This window comes from Ovis aries, unplaced genomic scaffold (assembly GCF_016772045.2).
Source record: "Ovis aries strain OAR_USU_Benz2616 breed Rambouillet unplaced genomic scaffold, ARS-UI_Ramb_v3.0 scaffold_90, whole genome shotgun sequence".
Lineage (NCBI taxonomy): Eukaryota > Metazoa > Chordata > Mammalia > Artiodactyla > Bovidae > Ovis > Ovis aries.
This window is the reverse complement of record NW_024599829.1, coordinates 200,302-220,232: the sequence shown is the minus strand read 5'-3', so window position 1 is coordinate 220,232 and position 19,931 is coordinate 200,302. Positions and strand designations below refer to the sequence as shown.

The following is a 19,931-nucleotide window of genomic DNA, read 5'->3' as shown; positions in this document are numbered from 1 at the left end:
TATTTAGAATGCATAATGAAATACATATTTCATAATAAAATATTAGCAGTTCAGTTCAGTTCAGTCGCTCAATCGTTTCTGACTCTTTGTGACCCCATGAATCGCAGCACGCCAGGTCTCCCTGTCCATCACCAACTCCCGGAGGTCACTCGGACTCATGTCCATCGAGTCAGTGATGCCATCCAGCCACTCATCCTTGGTCGTACCCTGCTCCTCCTGCCCCTAATTCCTCCCAGCATCAGAATCTTTTCCAATGAGTCAACTCTTCACATCAGGTGGCCAGAGTACTGGAGCTTCAGCTTTAGTATCATTCCTTCCATAGAAATCCCAGGGTTGATCTCCTTCAGAATGGACTGGTTGGATCTCCTTGCAGTCCAAGGGACCCTCAAGAGTCTTCTCCAACACCACAGTTCAGAAGCATCAATTCTTCGGTGCTCAGCTTTCTTCACAGTCTAACTCACAACCATACATGACCACAGGCAAAACCATAGCCTTGACTAGACGGACCTTAGTCGGCAAAGAAATGTCTCTGCTTTTGAATATACTATCTAGATTGGTCATAACTTTTCTTCCAAGGAGGAAGCATCTTTTAATTTCATGGCTGCAGTCACCATCTGCAGTGATTTTGGAGCCCCTCAAAAATAAATTCTGACACTGTTTCCACTGTTTCCCCATCTATTTCCCATGAAGTGATGGGACCAGATGCCATGATCTTTGTTTTCTGAATTTGAGCTTTAAGGCAACTTTTTTGTTCTCCTCTTTCACTTTCATCAAGAGGCTTTTTAGTTCCTCTTCACTTTCTGCCATAAGGCTGGTGTCATCTGCATATCTGAGGTTATTGATATTTCTCCTGGCAATCTTGATTCCAGCTTGTGTTTCTTCCAGCCCAGCGTTTCTCATGATGTACTCTGCATAGAAGTTAAAAAAGCAGGGTGAAAATATACAGCCTTGACGTACTCCTTTTCCTATTTGGAACCAGTCTGTTGTTCCATATCCAGGTCTAACTGTTGCTTCCTAACCTGCATACAGATTTCTCAAGAGGCAGGTTAGGTGGTCTGGTATTCCCATCTCTTTCAGAATGTTCCACAGTTTATTGTGATCTACACAGTCAAAGGCTTTGGCATAGTCAATAAAGCAGAAATAGATGTTTTCCTGGAACTCTCTTGCTTTTTCGAGGATCCAGTGCATGTTGGAAATTTGATCTCTGGTTCTTCCGCCTTTTCTAAAACCATCTTGAACATCTGGAAGTTCATGGTTCATGTATTGCTGAAGCCTGGCTTGGAGAATTTTGAGCATTACTTTACTAGCATGTGAGATGAGTGCAATTGTGCAGTAGTTAAAGCATTCTTTGGCATTGCCTTTCTTTGGGATTGGAATGAAAACTGACCTTTTCCAGTCCTGTGGCCACTGCTGAGTTTTCCAAATTTGCTGGCATATTGAAACAAACAGAGCACTTTCACAGCATCATTTTTTCAAGATTTGAAATAGCTCAACTGGAATTTCATCACCTCCACTAGCTTTGTTCATAGTGATATTTCCTAAGGCCCACTTGACTTCACATTCGAGAATGTCTGGCTCTAGGTGAGTGATCACACCATCGTGATTAACTGTGTAGTGAAGATCTTTTTTGTAAAGTTCTTCTGTGTATTCTTGCCACCTCCTCTTAATATCTTCTGCTTCTGTTAAGTCAATACTATTTCTTTTTTTATTTAAATTTTTAAATTTTAATTGGAGGCTAATTACTTTACAATATTGTATTGGTTTTGCCATACATCAACATGTATCCACCACAGGTGTTGCATGAAGTATTCCCTTGGTATGTCTAATTTTCTTGAAGAGATCTCTAGTCTTTCCCATTCTGTTGTTTTCCTCTCTTTCTTTGCATCGATCACTGAGGAAGGCTTTCTAATCTCTTCTTGTTATTTGGAAATCTGCATTCAGATGCTCATATCTTTCCTTTTCTCCTTTGCTTTTCACTTCTCTTCTTTTCTTTCTTTCTTTTTTTTTCTTTTTTTTTTTTTCTGGTTACCCAGGCTTTTATTTTTTATTATTATTTTTTTAATTTTTGTTTTTACTTTATTTTGCTTTACAATACTATTTTGGTTTTGCCATACATTGAAATGATTAGCCACGGGTGTACATGAGTTCCCAATCCAGAACCCCGCTCTCACCTCCCACCCCACATCATCTTTCTGGGTCATCCCCATGCACCGGCCCCAAGCATCCTGTATCCTGTATCGAACATAGACTGGTGATTCGTTTCTTACATGATAGTATACATGTTTCAATGCAATTCTCCCAAATCATCCCACCCTTTCCCTCTCCCACAGAGTCCAAAAGTCTGTTCTAAACATTTGTGTCTCTTTTGCTGTCTCTCATACAGGGTTATCAGTACAATCTTTCTAAACTCCATATATATGTGTTAGTATTCTGTATTGGTGTTTTTCTGTCTGGCTTACCTCACTCTGTATAATAGGCTCCAGTTTCATCCACCTCATTAGAACTGATTTAAATGTATTCTTTTTAATGGCTGAGTAATACTCCATTGTGTGTATGTACCACAGCTTTCTTATCCATTCATCTGCTGATGGACAACTAGGTTGTTTCCATGTCCTGGCTATTATAAACAGTGCTGCAATGAACATTGGGGTACATGTGTCTCTTTCAATTCTGTTTTCCTTGGTGTGTATGCCCAGCAGTGGGATTGCTGGGTCATAAGGCAGTTCTATTTGCAATTTTTAAAGGAATCTCAAAAGCTGTTTCTTTGAAAGGATAAATAAAATTGACAAACCATTAGCCAAACTCATCAAGAAACAAAGGGAGAAAATCAAATCAATAAAATTAGAAATGAAAATGGAGAGATCACAACAGACAACACAGAAATACAAAGGATCATAAGAGATTACAATCAGCAATTATATGCCAATAAAATGGACAACATGGAAGAAATGAACAAATTCTTAGAAAAGTACAACTTTCCAAACTGAACCAGGAAGAAATAGAAAATCTTAACAGACCCATCATAAGCACGGAAATTGAAATTATAATCAGAAATCTTCCAGCAAACAAAAGCCCAGGTCCAGACGGCTTCACAGCTGAATTCTACCAAAAATTTAGAGAAGAGCTAACACCCATCCTACTCAAACTCTTCCAGAAAATTGCAGAGGAAGGTAAACTTCCAAACTCATTCTATGAGGCCACCATCACCCTAATACCAAAACCTGACAAAGATGCCACAAAAAAAGGCTGTTTCTCTTCTTTTCATAGCTATTTGTAAGGCCTCCCCAGACAGCCATTTTGCTTTTTTGTATTTCTTTTCCATTGGGATGATCTTGATCCCTGTCTCCTGTACAATGTCATGAACCTCCCTCCATAGTTCATCAGCCACTCTATCTATCAGATCTAGTCTCTTAAATCTATTTCTCACTTCCACTGTATAATCATAAGGGATTTGATTTAGGTCATACCTGAATGGTCTAGCGGTTTTCCCTACTTTCTTCAATTTAAGTATGAATTTTGCAATAAGGACCTCATCATCTGGGCCACAGTCAGCTCTCAGTCTTGTTTTTGCTGATTGTATAGAACTTGTACATCTTTGGCTGCAAAAAATATAATCAATCTTATTTTGGTGTTGACCATCTGGTGATGTCCATGTGTAGAGTCTTCTCTTGTGTTGTTGAAAGAGGGTATTTGCTATGACCAGTGTGTTCTCTTGGTAACACTCTATTATCCTTTGCCCTGCTTCATTCCATATTCCAAGGCCAAATTTGCCTGTTATGCCAGGTGTTTCTTGACTTCTTACTTTTGCGTTCTATTCCCCTATGATGAAAAATACATCTTTTTTGGGTGTTAGTTCTAAAAGTTCTTGTAGGTCTTCATAAACCACTCAACTTCAGCTTCTTCAGCATTACTGGTTGGGGCATAGACTTGAATTAGTGTGATATTGAATGGTTTGCCTTGGAAATGAACAGTGATCATTCTGTTATTTTTGAGATTCCATCCAAGTACTGCATTTTGGGCTCTTTTGTTGACCATGATGGCTACTTCATTTCTTCTAAGGGATTCCTGCCCACAGTAGTAAATATAATGGTCATCTGAGTTAAATTCACCCATTCCAGTCCATTTTAGTTTGCTGATTTCTAGAATCATATATTTACCTAAAATAAAGGTTAAACTAGTATCCGAAATGTATGTGAAAATTATTAGGTGTAATATGAACACAAGCATATTTATTTGGCTTATATACAGGTTGACTTTACTTCAAATGGTTTTACAGTCCCATTGGGCTTCTGAATTATATTGAGGGAGAAAGCAGCTTCATAGTTATCAAACTCCTGACAGTCTCTTTCACATCTTTATTCCTAAGACTATTGATAAGGGGATTCAGCATAGGAATCATGACAGTAAAACACACAGTGGTTACTTTGACCAGAAGCCATGAGCTTCTGGAGTTGGGTACACAATAAAGGAACAGGACAGTCCTGTGGAAAATGTTGATGGTGCTCAGGTGGGAGGCACAGGTGGAGAAGGCTTTTTGGAGTCCACCAGCTGAAGGCATCTTGATGACTGTGACAACTATGAAAACATAGGAGGTGAGGATAATCAGGAGGCTACTGACACCTCATTGGATGTAGAAATGATGAAACATGTCAGTTGACTGAAATAGGTATCAGAACAGGAAGCAGAGATGATGCAGAATACTCACAGCCAAAGTGATGTATGACATTAGAACTGCAGAAGGACAGCGCCAAAAGAGAGCATGTGATTGTCAAGGAACACATTCCACCCCACGTGTATGTTCCAGCGACCTTGAGGCTGCAGAGCTTAGGAGACACAGCAACTGTGTAGAGCAGGGGGTTACAAACAGCCACAAACTGGCCATAGGCCATGACTGCTAGCATGGACATTTCTGGAATCACAAATGCACAGCCAAAGAAAACCGTGCTATGCATCCTTTGAAAGAGTTATCTCTGTCTTCCACAACCAAGGTATCTAGGATTTTGGGTGTAAATACACTGGAAGAACAAATATCCCAAGAGGATAGATGGCTGAGGAAAAAGTACACTGGTGTGTGGTGTTTGAGATTGATCCTTATGACTACAGTTATGCCAAGGTTTCCCACCAGAGTGACTGTTTAAATGGTCAAGAACATCAGGAAAAGGGGTGCTTGGAGGCATGGGTGTTTTGAAAAGCCCAAGAGGATGCACATGGTCACAGGGCTCTGATTTCCTTCATCCAGTACAATGGATCTTGATTTAAAAGATAAAAATAAACAAGAATTAAAATTGAGCAGTGGAACATGAGAAGGTGGAGTGAAAGAAACTGAAGATAGCCCAAACTAAGCTAGTGAAGGCAGTGTGATCAGTGTATAACCCAGGAATGTTCTGAAGTGTCAGATTGGTCTTTACTTGACAATTTAAGTGAATTCCATTGTGGGAAATTAGATTTATCCTTAAGAACTTTAGTTTCCTTACCAGGAAAACAAGAGAGAATAGTATTTATCAGTAGCAGTGTTTTATATAAATGATTCCTAAATAAATATGATGCATTAAATATCCTCAAGATAAAATATAATTATATGAGAACACAGGCTACATAGAAGAAAATCAGAAAAAAAAAAAAACTAAACAAATAATCGATTGAATTACGGCAGTCATATGATAACAGTACAACTGCTCTGGGTAAGATTAAACAATTTTAATACATAAAGAAAAATTTAATAGTAAATTACTCTGAGGTTAAACATATAACTGCACATGCACGATGGTTCTGGGATTAATAAAAGTAGAATTTAGCCTGTATATTGCTATTTTCAGTTCATATAGGTTTCCTCTGCCAAAAATCTTCTGGATCCCATATCCCTCAGATCAGAGTAAGGTTGATCCTAGGTTAATCAACTCATCAAATGCCAGATATCCTTGGTGTATTTTTATGACAGATTCCTTGCTAATATTAATATGCTGCATACACACTTTGTATCAAAATTGAATTTTTTCTTTAAATATTTCCAGTCCTTTATTCAGAAAGTTGAGGATCCCTGCAAAATATAGATAATAAAGATAGCAAGATATATCATGTTATTTTTGCAACAGTCAAGAAATTGCAGCATGAGAATGAACACGTCCTTGAATAATAAGTAGACCTAGAAATTATACTACAGGATGGTGTTTTAATTTGTTTTATGTCTGATCACCTAACCTTAGGGACTCAAACCCTGAAGAATTCTTACAGAGTTTATTGTCATGAGCTATAGACAGAATAATGGAGAAGGAAATGGCAACCCACTCCAGTACTCTTACCTGGAGAATCCCATGGACAGAGGAGCCTGGCAGGCTACAATCCATGGGGTCGCAGAGAGTCAGACACAACTGAGCTACTAACATACACACATATAGAATAACTAAAGGGAAATTCCTCTTCTGTCATTTACAATATGATTTCTTTGTCATTGACCTATTACTGATGTTTTTAAAAATAATTCACCTCCATACAGAGGCTGTGTTCATGCTATGTTCGTTCGCTTCAGCCATGTTGGGCTCTTTGCGACCCCATGGACTATAGCCCATCAGGCTCTTCTGTCCATGGAATTCTCCAGGCAAGAATACTGGAGCAGGTTGTTTTTCCCTCATCCAGGGGATCTTCCTGACCCCGGAACTGAACCCTTGTCTCTTCATGTTTCTTGCACTGGCAGAAGAGTTCTTTAGCACTAGTGCCACCTGGGAAGACAATATAGAGGCTATACTTCTTAAAATTATGAAAAATTACATTAGTATATTTTCCAATGAACCTAACCCAAATTATGGCTGATACAATGTGCTTTTTAGTTTTACATATCTCTACATGACAAGCTGGAATCAAGATTGCCAGGAGAAATATCAATAACCTCAGATATGCAGATGACATCACCCTTATGGCAGAGAGTGAAGAGGAACTAAAAAGCCTCTTGATGAAAGTGAAAGTGGAGAGTGAAAAAGTTGGCTTAAAGCTCAACATTCAGGAAATGAAGATCATGGCATCTGGTCCCATCACTTCATGGGAAATAGATGGGGAAACAGTGGAAATAGTGTTAGACATTATTTTGGGGGGCTCCAAAATCACTGCAGATGGTGACTGCAGCCATGAAATTAAAAGACACTTACTCCTTGGAAGAAAAGTTATGACCAACCTAGACAGTCTATCCAAAGGCAGAGACATTACTTTGCCGACTAAGGTCCATCTAGTCAAGGCTATGGTTTTTCCAGTGGTCATAAATGGATGTGAGAGTTGGACTGTGAAGACGGCTGAGTGCCGAATAATTGATGCTTTTGAACTGTGGTGTTGGAGAAGACTCTTGAGAGTCCCTTGGACTGCAAGGAGATCCAACTAGTCCATTCTGAAGGAGATCAGCCCTGGGATTTCTTTGGAAGGAGTGATGCTAAAGCTGAAACTCCAGTACTTTGGCCACCTCATGTGAAGAGTTGACTCATTGGAAAAGACTCATATCCTGGGAGGGGTTGGGGGCAGGAGGAGAAGGGGACGACAGAGGATGAGATGGCTGGATGGCATCACTGACTCGATGGACTTGAGTCTGAGTGAACTCCGGAATTTGGTGATGGACAGGGAGGCCTGGGGTGCTGCGATTCATGGAGTCGCAAAGAGTCAGACACTTCTGAGCGACTGAACTGAACATATATTGATATGGAAACACAGTTAACATTACAGTATACAAAATACACAATATTATACTATACATATTTTAGCATTTAGCCAGTTAGGCTTATTATTTGTCATGCCTTGAATATGAGTGTCATCAGCTATGGGTTGGTAGAGGGGAGATTGATTAGGTGTTATGATCCTGTCACGGACAGCAAGGAGATCCAACCAGTCCATCCTAAAGGAAATCAGTCCTGAATATTCATTGTAAGGACTGATGCTGAAGCTGAAACTCTAATACTTTGGCCACCTGATGCAAAGAGCTGACACATTGGAAAAGCCCTGATGTTGGGAAAGATTGAAGGCACGAGGAGAAGGTGATGACAGAGGATGAGTTAGTTGGATGGCATCACCGACTCAATAGGCATGAGTTTGAGTAGGCTCTGGGAGTTGGTGATGGACAGGGAAGCCTGGCGTTCTGCAGTCCATGGGGTCACAAGAGGCAAAAACGACTGAGCAACTGAACTGACTGACTGATGATAGATCCAGCTATATTTCTGTACTATAGTCACAGAGGTCATAGCACTAATATTTTTAATGCATTCATGTGATCCCTGCACCAATTCCTTTATGTCACATATCAGGAAAGACCCAATAAAATGATACTACATAGTTTCTTTGGAGGAGGAAATTGCAACAACTCCAGTATTCTTCCCTGGAAAATTCCATGAACAGAGGAGCCTGGTGACCTACAGTCTAGGTGATCTCAAAAAGTCAGACACAACTGAACATGCATACACACACACACACACACACACATAGTTTCCTGTGTAGGAAATCTTGATATACACATATGTAGGGGCATTGGAAAACAAAGATTACACAAATTATTCAGTGACTGACAATTCTGGTGCATCTAATTTTGGAAGATTTAGCCAAATGGGTAACCTACAACTCAGCAGCTAATTAAGTTCCCATTTACAAGTGTAAGCTGTTTTTAATATGTGAGGGCTAAGAAATAAAGAAAATATCTGCTTACTCGTTTGAGAATCTATTGTCAACCACATCAGTACAGTTGGCCTGATATTTCAACTGAAGGTTTGTCAGGGATTGAATCACCAAATATGCTGGTAAATCCAACCAAAGGAGCATTTTAAAAGAGAATCACTTGTACACCCATGGCTGATACATGTAAATGTATGGCAAAAAAACACACTACAACATTGTAAAGTAATTAGCCTCCAGTTAAAATAGATAAATTAATTTACAAAAAAAGAAAAAAAAAGAATCCCTTGAAATAGGGTTTTTTTTTAATTCTTTGTTATTTTACAGATTTATTAGTATGCTTTTTATTAATAATTCAAATATAAATGTAAAGATAGCTGAAGTCCATGTAGAGCAAAGATAATTAGTGCAACAAGTTTATTAATTCTATAAAGTATTACTCTGTACTTTTAAATTCCTTTCTTCCAAATTGTGTTCAGAATTGCATGCTAGTTTTACTTAAAGCAAGCACTGTGTATATGATGCTAATTTGTTTCTTTTTAAAAATATTTATTTATTTATTTTTGGCTCATGGCTCCAGGACACAAGCTCAGTAGTCATGGTGTAAAGGCTTAGTTGCCGTGTGACATGTGGGATCTTCCCAGATGAGGGATGGAAACAGTGTTTTTACCCTCCAATATGTAGTTTGGTTAAAACTTGAAGACCTTAATTTCATAAGCTTTGAAAATGCTTCTAGATAGAGAAGCCCAGATTGTGCATGCTCCCACAGAGAGGTTGGGATTGCATTATGTAAACACATTTAAAAAAATGGATGTCTTAATTATTTGTGATGTGGCATCTGTTTTGTTTAAAAACAGAGATTTCAAATTCAGATTTAAAGATTTGTGAACGGGGTAAGTGTCAAATAAATGGTTTTATTTTCAGAATTTTTTATTGTTTTAAATAACAAAAACAAGTACAGTGAGAAAGAAAAACAAAAGAAAAATTAGAAGAAAGACAAGTTAAATTAAGGAAAATATTCATCAGGAGATATGTTGAGGTTCAAGAGTCTAGGCTACAGATAAATTTAAACAAATTGTTAGTGGACCCAGATAGATTGTTGAAAAATGTTTTTGAAAGGAAGAACTATTTCATTTGTCCGATAGAAAATCAGACTGTATCCTAACAGACATCAACAGGAAACTGGGGGGAAATATCAAAATAGACTGGAATGCCAACAATATTGTAGAATGTCACAGATCATGTGATAAAATTATTTTATAATGTTGAGGACTACATAGTCTCTGACACACAGTTTTCCCACTGAGAAATTTAGGGAACTTTCCAAGTGGCTTAATAAAAAATAAGAGGCTTTTATGGCTACCATAAGATATTTCAACTTCTTTCAAAGTAATTTTGCCAAAATTTCCTACAAAATTTGAAAGTTCCCCAGGACAATCAAAAGAACCCATAGCTCATTTTCTCCCATTTTCTGTGGTCAGAACAACTTTCATGACAGACAGCCAATTTTCAAGATATTCGGTTCTGTGAACACTATATATATATATTACAGTCATCCATAAAGGATAATTCATAAACCATAATATTACTACAGATCATTGATTATTGGAATCCAAATTTTTATTCATATGATGCTTGCCCTGTGTTTAAGGTTAGATATTGTCCAAATACCATATTTGAAGTCTTCCCCAAAATTACCATTACTAACTTGAATTTCTTTGGGAAAACATAAAACTCACTAGAGCGTTATAATAGGAAATTATTTTTTTTTAATATTTAAGATTTGATTAAAAATAAAAAAGAAGATATTGTACAGTAATGATCACACTGGAAGAGTACCATCTTTAAGACAGGAGGATGCCATGTTAGTAGAACATGGAAGAATGGAGACAGGTATCACATCAAGAAACTATTTTTAATAAATGAATCATTTTATATTTTAAACTTTATACATTTTTTGATTCTGAATTTCCCTTATGTAAGGGCTTCCCTGGTGGCTCAGATGGTAAAGAATCTACCTACAATGCAGGAGACATGGATGTGATCCCTGGATGGGGCAAGATCATCTGGAGAAGAGAATGGCTACCCATTCCAGTGTACTTGCCTGGAGAATCCCATGGACAGAGGAAGCCCATGGACTACAGTCCATGCGTGCGTGCTTAGTCACTTCAGTCATATCTAACTCTGCATACATGTGGACTGTAGCCTGCCAGGTTCCTTTGCCCATAGGATTCTCCAGGCAAGAATACTGGAGTGGGTTACCATGACCTCCTCCAGGGGATATTCCCTACCCAGGGATTGAACCCAGATCTCCTGTGTCCTCTGCATAGCAGGCAGATTCTTTACCACTAGGCCACCAGGGGAAACATGGGCTAGAGTCTATAGACTCACAAACAGTTGGACATGACTGAGCCACCACACTTTGACTCTAGTTATGTAAGGAAAATGTCTTGTAACATAATAATATAGTAAGATATGTGCCCAACATCAGTCAGTACATTGGCTGATGCCTTCTTTACTTAGTCAGTATATTAATATTGACATGTATACATCATGGACCAGATTCAGGTTTTGTAATTATTGCTCCACAAAGAAGTTAACATGGAATTGTACAATTCCTTTTTTTTAAAATTTAATTTATTTTACTTTACGATACTGTATTGTTTTGTTTTGTTTTTCCTTTTACTTCATTTTGCTTTACAATACTGTATTGGTTTTGCCATACATTGACGTGAATCCGCCATGGGTGTACATGAGTTCCCAATCCTGAACCCCCCTCCGACCTCCCACCCCATATCATCTCTCTGGATCATCCCCGTGCACCATCCCCAAGCATCCTGTATCCTGCATCGGACATAGACTGGCGATTCGTGTCTTACCTGGTAGTATACATGTTTCAATGCCATTCTCCCAAATCATCCAACCCTCTCCCTCTCCCACAAAGTCCTAAAGTCTGTTCTATACATCTGTGTCTCTTTGCTGTCTCACATAGAGGGTTATCATTACTATCTTTCTAAACTTCACATATATGTGTTAGTATACTGTATTGGTATTTTTCTTTCTGGCTTACTTCACTCTGTATAATAGGTTCCAGTTTCATGCACCTCATTAGAACTGATTCAAATGTGTTCCTTTTAATGGCTCAGTAATACTCCATTGTGTACATTTACCACAGCTTTCTTATCCATTCATCCACTGATGGACATCTAGGTTGCTTCCATGTCCTGGCTATTATAAACAGTGCTGCGATGAACATTGGGGTTCACGTGTCTCTTTCAATTCTGGTTTCCTCATTGTGTATGCCCAGAAGTGGGATTGCTGGGTCATAAGGCAGTTCTATTTGCAATTTTTAAAGGAATCTCCACACTGTTCTCCATAGTGGCTGTACTAGTTTGCATTACCACCAACCGTATAAGAGGGTTCCGTTTTCTCCACACCCTCTCCAGCATTTATGCCATACATCAACACAAATCCACCATGGGTGTACATGAGTTCCCAATCCTGAACCCCCCTCCCACCTCCGTCCCCATACCATCTCTCTGAGTCATCCCAGTGCACCAGCCCCAAGCATCCTGTATCCTGCATTGAACCTAGACTGGCCATTTGTTTCTTACATGATATTATACATGTTTCAGTGCCATTCTCCCAAATCATCCCACCCTCTCCCTCTCCCACAGAGTCCAAATGTCTGTTCTATACATCTGTGTCTCTATTGCTGTCTCACATACAGGGTTGTCGTTACCATCTTTCTAAATTCCATATATACGTGTTAATATGCTGTATCAGTGTTTTTCTTTCTGGCTTGCTTCACTCTATAATCAGCTCCAGTTTCATCTACCTCATTAGAACTGATTCAAATGTATTCTTTTTTACACTGTTGGTGGGAATGCAAACTAGTACAGTCACTATGGAGAACAGTGTGGAGATTCCTTAAAAAACTTGAAATATAACTGCCTTATGACCCAGCAATCCCACTGCTAGGCATATACACCGAGGAAAACAAAATTGAGAGACATGTGTATGCCAATGTTCATCACAGCATTGTTTATAATAGCCAGGACATGGAAGCAACCTAGATGTCCATCAGTAGATGAATGGATAAGGAAACTGTGGTACACATACACAATGAATTATTACTCAGCCATTGAAATGAACTGTACAGTTCTCAGCAGTACTGTATGTATCTTCAGCAACCATTTAGTCATAGTCTTTCAAGAAGGAAAAGTTATGTTTATACTTGTTACATCCAAAAGTTTTACAGATAAGTAGCATGCAAATCTAGAGAAGCCGATGGCACCCCACTCCAGTACTCTTGCCTGGAAAATCCCATGGACAGAGGAGCCTGGTAGGCTGCAGTCCATGGGGTTGCTGAGGGTCAGACATGACTGAGCGACTTCACTTTCACTTTTCATTTTCATGCATTGGAGAAGGAAATGGCAGCCCACTCCAGTGTTCTTGCCTGGAGAATCCCAAGGATGTGGGAGCCTGGTGGGCTGCTGTCTTTGGGGTCGCACAGAGTCAGACACGACTGAAGTGAGTCAGCAGCACGTAAAACCATCTGAAGAAACAGTAGTTCTTAAATGTTACTTAATATAATCATTAGTGAACTAACCTATGTTATCTAACATATCAATGCATTTAGTTTTGTAGTTCACATGTTTACTCTTAGATTGAAAGTGCAATCTGAGAATTTTTGGAAAAGAGTTTTCATTGCAATTGTATAAATAAACTGCCTATTCAAGAGCATTTACCAAGCAAAAAATAATCTGTGCTAAAAAGATTCTGCAACTATTCAATCCTTTTCTGTATTGTTTTCTTTTCTACTTAATATAAAAATCTAATGAGAACCAAATTATGTTACATAACTTCAAATTTGATATTTGAAAGAGTATATTTTAATTATCTTGAAACATTACTGAATATGTCAGAAATTACATGATGCATTCTCAAATTTTCTAAATAGTTTTTGGGTTAGTAACAGATCTTTATTAAACAACACACAGACACAGAGGACACTATCATTGTTTCTTTTTTTTTTTAATTTTTGCATGCTGTGTTGGTTTCTGCTATTAGTTCAGTTCAGTTCAGTCACTCAGTCGTGTCTGATTCTCTGTAACATCATGAATTGCAGCACGCCAGGCCTCCCTGTCCATCACCAACCCCCAGAGTTCACCCAAACTCATGTACGTTGAGTCAATGATGCCATTCAGCCATCTCATCTTCTGTCGTCCCCTTCTCCTTCTGCCCCCAATCCCTCCCAGCATCACAGTCTTTTCCAATGAGTCAACTCTTCGCATGAGTTGGCCAAAGTACTGGAGTTTCAGCTTTAGCATCATTCCTTCCAAAGTAATCCCAGGGCTGATCTTCAGAATGGACTGGTTGGAACTCCTTGCAGTCCAAGGGACTCAAAAGAGTCTTCTCCAACACCACAGTTCAAAAGCATCAATTCTTCAGCACTCAGCGTTCTTCACAATCCAACTCTAACATCCATACGCAACCACAGGAAAAACCATAGCCTTGACTAGGTGGACCTTAGTCGGCAAAGTAATGTCTCTGCTTTTGAATATGCTATCTAGGTTGGTCATAACTTTTCTTCCAAGGAATAAGCATTTTTTAATTTCATGGCTGCAGTCACCATCTGCAGTGATTTTGGAGCTCCCCCCCAAATAAAGTCTGACACTTTTTCCACTGTTTCCCCATCTATTTCCCATGAAGTGATGGGACCGATGCTATAATCTTCGTTTTCTGAATGTTGAACTTTAAGCTAACTTTTTCACTCTCCACTTTCACTTTCATCAAGAAGCTTTTTAGTTCCTCTTCACTTTCTGCCATAAGGGTGGTGTCATCTGCTATCTGAGGTTATTGATATTTCTCCCGGCATCTTGATTCCAGCTTGTGTTTCTTCTAGTCCATTGTTTCTCATGATGTACTCTGCATATAAGTTAAATAAGCAGGGGGACAATATACAGCCTTGACGTACTTATTTTCCTATTTGAAAAACTGTTAGAACTTCACATGGAACAACAGACTGATCAAAAAATGGGCCAAAGAACTAAATCGACATTTTTCCAAAGAAGACATACGGATGGCTAACAAAACACATCTGCGATCTCTGCAAGCAATAAAAATTGCAAAATAGAACTACCTTATGACCCCAGCAATGGGCATTGAAAAGAGACAACCCCAATGTTCATCGCAGCACTGTTTATAATAGCCAGGACATGGAAACAACCTAGATGTCCATCAGCAGATGAATGGATAAGAAAGCTGTGGTACATTTTGAATCAGTTCTGATGAGATGGATGAAACTGTTTACAGAGTGAAGTAAGCCAGAAAGAAACAATGACGACCCTGGAGTACATAAGACTGTATATTGTCACCCTGCTTATTTAATTTATATGCAGAGTACATCATGAGAAAAGCTGGACTGGAAGAAACACAAGCTGGAATCAAGATTGCCAGGAGAAATATCAATAACCTCAGGTATTCAGATGACACCACCCTTATGGCAGAAAGTGAAAAGGAGCTAAAGAGCCATTTAATTAAAGTGAAAGAGGAGAGTTAAAAAGCTGGCTTAAGATTCAAAATTAAAAAGAGTAAGATCATGGCATCCTGTCCCGTCATTTCATGGCAAATAGATGGAGAAACAATGGAAAGGTGAAACACTTTTATTTTTTTTTTTGAGGGGGCTCCCAAATCTCTGCAGATGAAGACTGCAGTCCTGAAATTAAAAGATTCCTGCTCCTTGGAAGAAAAGCTATGACCAAACTTGACAGCATATTAAAAGTAAGAGACATTACATTACTGACAATTGTCCATCTAATCAAATCTATAGTTTTCCCAGTGGTCATGCAGGGATGTGAGAGTTGGACTATAAAGAAAACTGAGCACCAAAGAACTGATGCTTTTATACTGTGGTGTTGGAGAAGACTCTTGAGAGTCCCTTAAACTGCAAGGAGATCCAACCAGTCAATCCTAAAGGAAATCAGTCTTGTATATTCATTGGAAAGGCTGAGGCTGAAATTGAAACTGAAACTCCAATACTTTTGTCACCTGATATGAAGAACTGACTTATTGAATGCACCTTGATGCTGGGAATGATTGAGGGCAGGAGGAGAAGGGGACGACATCACCAACTCAAAGGACATGAATTTGAGCAAGGTCCGGGGGTTGATGGTCCGTGGTGTGCTGCTGTCCACGAGGTCGGAAAGAGTTTGGCATTACTGAGTGCCTGAACTGAGTTGAACTGAAGATTAAATTACTAGGTAGAAAACAGGGGACTTCCTTGGTGGTCTTGTGGTTAAGAATGCACCTTGCAATGCAGGGGATGTGGGTTCAATCCCTGGTTGGGGACTAACATCCCACATACAGAGGAGCAACTGAGGCTCCATACTGCAATGAAGAGCCGAAGCAGTGCAATGAGAGATCTCTGTGCCACAGCTAAGACTTGATACAGCCAAATTAACTAATTAATTTTGAAAAAAGGGATTGGAGAAATAAACATTGTGTGATTCCACTTATGTAAAATGTAAGAAGCAGATTTACAGAGGCAGAGTATATTACAGGATATCAGCGGCAGAGCAAAAGGAAGCTGAGGAGTTATTACTTCTTAATGGGTTCAAAGTTTCCGTTTGGAGTGATGAAAATGTTTTGAAAATATACAGCAGTTGCACAATATTTTAAATATAATCAATGCCACGGAGTTGTGTACTTAAAATAGTTAAAGTGCCTTTTTTGTTAAATGTAAACACATTTCAGGAATATGGTCTCTGGAGCTTGAATAAAATGCTGTCAAGTAAGTGAAAATATTGTCTCAAAATGTTACTGAGAAATAAGAAAAACATAAATAATCACAAAAAGACTTGGTATTGTGTTCCACTACAGGTATGAGGTAAATAAAGGAGCTGTTTGTGTGAATTGTTGACAGAAAAATCAACAGTAAAGGAAATTGAGGAAGAAAGGACAACAGATCATGCTAACTTTTCAAAGTGGTTTTATTATTAATAGACTATAGGTGATGCATGCTGGAACAGCCAGCACCCTCCACAAACTGAATTGAGGCAGCATCAATATTTTCCTTTTACCTGCAACTCAGAGTTTTATTCTCTTTCTTCACTTCTTCTTTCTGAGCTGTGGGTATTATGAGCTTTCTTTCCAGGTCATTAGAGTTTTCTCACAATTGTCCCTGGATTAAAATAAAAGATGATTTGTACTTCGTTTCCATATGTGCATAGGGAAATATGACTTGATCGATATAACTATTGTTAGGTCTTTGAATAATGTTTAAAAAAATCAGCTTCACTTTGGTCAAGTTATTCCAAAGGAAATTTCCAAACTCACCGAGATACTGAAATAAATGTCTGCAAGTTAAATATCTCCCTGGTAAATTTGTATAGAAATCAGTTAGGAACCATGTTTTGTCTTTGTTTTTATGTTCAGCATAGAATATAAGTGTTATTTAAAGAGAAATAAAGAATAGTTGCCAAAATAAATGCTGATGGCATCATTTTATTCTCTGAAATATTAAAATAAAACTTGGAAAAGCCTTTTGAATTTGGTTAAGAAAAAAGCTGGACACCTTACCTTAAAGAGCAGGTAAGTTCTATTTTCAGATTTCTTCAAAATTATTTGTATAATGAAACATATTACTACATAGTCATAGAATATACTGGTTAACTTAAGATATGGTACTGTGAAATATTACATGTACCTTAGATTTAAGCCAAATATCTGGTGAGTTGCACATGAGTTAACTTTTCTTTAATCAACTCACAATTAATCACTGTTGCTAGATCAATATGATTTTAGAATTTATTATTTAAATATAATTTAATGACCATTTGCCCTCTGGCTAATGTTTGTTAGAAAATTTTAGCCACGTTTACATACAGTCAATATTTGAAATTATTGCTCTATCTACCTGGTAACATGGAACATCTCTTTCATGGTTACATTTTTTTTATACAATTCATGTGTGATAACTTACCCTTCCTATGTCAATTGCATAAGGTAATAAACAATGACAGTGATAAACATTTTTTCATAACTTGGGGAATATTTAAGGGAACCAAATAAGGCAGAAAGTCAGTGACTTATATTTCAGTTAAAGATACAGAAAATCTATTAAAGAAAACCTCAAGAAGTACAGAGTATGTTAAATCACTCTGCTCTTATTTTCTATCAATTGCCTGAATGTACCATATTTGTAGCTTGAGTTTCTCATTCCTGTATTAACACCACTTATTCTATTACATTTCAGCCAAGATAGAGCTTTTATTAAAAGAGAAAGTTAATAAACTTGATCTGAATAATTATTCAGAATAAATGAAAGAGTGATGAATAGAGCATGGTCAGATTTAGTTCTGTGCATTTTGGAGATCACCCAGGCTGGAGACAACCAGGGTGTTAGGGCAAATGACTGAGTTTTAATGTATAAGACTACTCTTAAGGGTCTAGTCTCCACAGCAAGCCAAATGAGTGAGAAATGGGGTAAGGTTACAGGGATGGGTTTATGTGACCTTCAAAGGATTTTTGCTAGTAGACAGAAAACTAGTGAACATTAGAGGAGCAATTCTAAGTTGATCTTTCCGAGTCTCTATCATTCTGAAGTAAATATGATTATAAGAGTCTGTGTTTCTATGTCTCTTAAATGCATGACAAAACAATTATATTGACAATGACATAATTAAAATGAATTTTCATTTCATTTTATCAAATATTGAAATAAAAATTATTTATTTGACAAATACATACTGAATACTTAAGATAATCAAAGTATAGAGTGAGGATATAATGAGAAACTAGCATAATTAATAATTTAATTCATGATGAGACAAAGTGCCCTATAATTGATTAAATGAGGAATGCATTGTATAATAAAATACATCAAATTCTTCATAATTCATCCTTTCATTATCCAGTCACAATCTTATTATGGAAGATCTAGGTAACTAACTTACTAAATGATAATTTCAGTAAAGTCTCCTAGGTGATTTTAGTCTTTTTTCCACCTAGTACAACTCCTGGCACATTGTAATTGATAACTAATTAATAATTTGTTTTATTTTCCTTTATTCAGAGATTAAACACGTAAGGTGGCTCAGAAAGTTTACATAATCTGTTCCAAATTCAAGCATTCACTATTCAACATAGATCTGAATGGCATACATTTTGTTTGGTTTTGTTTTTCATTATGTCCAGGTCAGGGAGAAAATGAGGCACTGGCCCTAACTCTCACCAAGATAAGATTTTTTAAGAGAGATAAGCTAAAGCATTTAACAGTATCTGACAATAATTAGATAAAAATATGAAGCAAGGTAGGTAGTTCTAAGAACCATGAAACAGAATATTTGAGTAACCATGGCATCGTGGGCTGTAGTTAGTGAGCTCTGCCTGGGAGTAGCAGGAGTTTAATACATTGTGATAAAACTGAACAAAGATTGACTTGGAACTGCTGGTCCAGCCTCACTGCTTCATGGAATCATTAGGAATTTCAGAGAAGAATACTTAAGTTTGAACTAGAAATGATAGATTTCCATATACCTGGATTGGATAAAGGGAACTTAATGGCTCAGACGGTTAAGTGTCTGTCTACAATGCGGGAGACCTGGGTTCAGTGGAAAATCCCATGGACAGAGGAGCCTGATAGGCTACATGTAGTTCATGGGGTCGCAAAGAGTCGGGCACGACTGAGCGACTTCACTTCAAAGGATCAAAAGTAAAGGAGAGCTCGAGGAGTTGTGCTTCCTTTTGAGACTGGATCAGTTAATCTTATAAGAGATAAGAGAGAGAATAGCCTGGAGAGGAGTTTTAAATTTATTCTGATATGTTTTGAAAATAATAGTCATCAACAACCATCTGCTAACTCCTCAAAATTTATGTCAGAATCATGGACAAAAATTTCGGGTCCAGCAGAGACCTTTAAAGATTTGGATTAACTCCCATTGCTTATTGATGTCTAAACTGAAATACAAAATAGGGATGTGGCATACTCATGGTAACAAGTTAGAAAATAGTGCAATGAGATGAAGGAGACAACATTTTGTTTAGTTTTCCAAATAGTCCAGTATTTTAAATAATATCTTCTGTTAATATGATATAATATTTATGTTTTAAAATATGAAAATGGAAAATGATGTTTGTAGACATATGAATCATATTTTTTATTTTCATAGAAATAATTGTAAATAGGGAAAATGCTTTCAAATTGTTTAGGAATATAGGTTATAGTTTTTGAGTCAGGCATTATACAATTTTTATATTTTAAAAAGTAAATTTTTATAGGTATTTTCACA

At 37.6% G+C, this 19,931-nt stretch overlaps 1 pseudogene; it reads right to left on the bottom strand.

The window, feature by feature from the left end:
• Positions 1-4,294: 4,294 nt before the first annotated feature.
• Positions 4,295-6,530, bottom strand: LOC101111602 (olfactory receptor 1165-like; annotated as a pseudogene).
• Between the last annotated feature and the right edge of the window lie 13,401 nt (positions 6,531-19,931).